Source organism: Rhagoletis pomonella, unplaced genomic scaffold (assembly GCF_013731165.1).
Source record: "Rhagoletis pomonella isolate Grant_MI unplaced genomic scaffold, Rhpom_1.0 Rhpom_scaffold_02397, whole genome shotgun sequence".
NCBI lineage: Eukaryota > Metazoa > Arthropoda > Insecta > Diptera > Tephritidae > Rhagoletis > Rhagoletis pomonella.
The window spans coordinates 17,025-19,523 of record NW_023460951.1 but is presented as its reverse complement, the minus strand read 5'-3'; positions in this window follow the sequence as shown (position 1 = coordinate 19,523).

Sequence of the window (2,499 nt, the reverse complement as noted above, 5' to 3'; positions counted from 1 at the left end):
AACTGATTAATTAAGTTGAGCACAGAGCTCCTCTCTTTAACCCAGTTCAGAAAAAATATATTTTTTATTCATACCCATCTTTTGATAACTCATTTAACTTATTAAATAGTTTCAATTAACAGGCGGCGAGGCTTTTCCATCACCTCAAAAAAATCTAAATGCTCAAAATAATATTTCTTTATTCTCTTTGTGTATACATAAGTTAACTAAACTCGATTTTTAAAACAGGTGGCAACCATTTTGAACATATTTTCAAACTACTACCTTCTTAAACCCTTTTCGTGGCACCCATATTGTGACGCATATTTCAAATTGAACTTGATTTCTTAAAAAGTTGGCAACTCTCCTACATGTAGTTAAGAAATAAAGCCTTTCTAAAACCATTTCAATTGATATCCATATTGTTATAATTGATATAACTTGTTTAAATAATTTAAATTTAATTCATTAAAAGGTGGCAACCATTTTCGAAAAATTTAAATCATATTACACATTTACAGGCCAATATTTGAATGGCTATTTTGTCTTTATTTGCATATTTATCACAAATTGAAATTTTGACCCCCATTTGCATCGTGACAAGGGTGGGAGGTACTGCAAGTATACAATCAGTACAAACATGGCGAGCGTTTAATTGTTAATGTCAACGATTTATGAAAAAATATAAGCGATATAAATATACAGATACTTTTCTCAAAGCTTTATGTCAAACAAATTCATTTAGGATTAGATAATTGGGTGCTGCTGGTAAAAATTGTCTAACAATTTAAAATGAAGGAGATACGTAAAAAAAAACAGTACAAATGTATTACATGTGCTCCTCCAGTACATACATATATACATACATGCCCAAAGCCATACTCACACCGCAACAAGATTCACCATTGCCAATACAAAAAGAAAAACAACAAATACCAATAGGAGTATGCTACAATCATCGATTTATGTACTACTGTCGCCTTGCTTCGACTCAATTACGTGGGTGGAGTTTTCCAATATCCATAAGCGCCATACTCACACACCCACGCACACATACAGTACCGCGTCGGCGCCAACACCATCAACGCCAATGTGTAGGTGCTTAAATGTCAGCTTTCGTAAGTGTGTGGGTGAACTTTATGGAGGCGAATTTATGTATAACACATACATATATATGTAGATACGTGTGTATGCCGCAACGCTTTTACCCAGCGAAGCGTCCAATCAGAATCGAAGATTCATATAAGCAGTTTCCCCATTGTTGCCTCCTCATCCTGGCATGTTCACGCCATCGTGTCATATGGGAGAGTGTACACATCCTACATAAATGACACATGCGGGAGATGAAAAAAAATAATATAGAAGAAACGAAGTGTGTAGCACATACGGCGAATATGTATGTATGTGAATCGGAGAAAAGAAAGGAAGAAAATCTTAAAAAAATGATGCAGAAAAGAAATAATAGCGTATGTCACAACACACACAGCAAGTGGGGAAGTGTGAAAATAGTACATACATATGTTGGAGAACTAGCACGGATATATGTACATAGTACATACATATTTATGCAACGGTATGCGAGGAGGAGTTGGACGGGTTTTTATGTGTCTGCCTTACAAGAATCTTACACATATGACCATATGAATGCATACAAAGGGCCTAGAGACTTCTACCTTGGCTTAAATTAATGGTCTTGAATAGCAATAAAACTCACTTGTTGTTCGAGGGATATAAAAGTGTGTGAAGGATGCACAACTGCATTCAAAATCTATAATATTAGTATAATAAAGAATGCAAAAATGTTTTTTTTTTAATATATCCGTTCGAGTTTGCATGTTTTTTTCGATGAACACTATTTTTGAAATTTTTTTTTAAGGTCAAGGAGTAACTGTGGCTCAATGGCAATATTTTTCCGTGAAAGGGAATTACATTAGTATTCGAAGTCATTTTATTTCATATCAAAATATTGCTTCTGTCGAAAGCGGTACAATTAATTCGCGTGAAGTGTTAAAAAGGCGTCGAGTTAGCTCGAATATCTTATTTTTCAGACGAGAAATTGTAATTTTGAAAATTTCAAATTACTACGGTGTTTTTTTCTCAAAAACATATGACTCAAAACATATGATTTATAAAAATATAATTCATTTAAAAACAATGAGGCGTATTCTGGTTTTCGTACGAATCAAAAATTTGAAATTTTTGAATACAAGATGATAGAAAAATTTCATGATTTTCGATTCGTACGAAAACAAGAATACGCCTCAATATATAATATAATAAAATAAAATGTCTATCATACTTGGGCGTACAAAATTTTTGATTCTTATCAAATAAGGTGTGATTGACAACTAAACAGGTGGCAACCCTACTAAACAAATATATACATATATAATTGCGCATCTGGAGGCCAAGCCATTTCATTTGGCACCTCATTTCTTGTAACCTAAAAGTGTGTTTGCATTGTTCAACTTTGCGTTCAACATTTGCGTTCAACTCAGCGCAGGGTTGCACGAAAAAAAG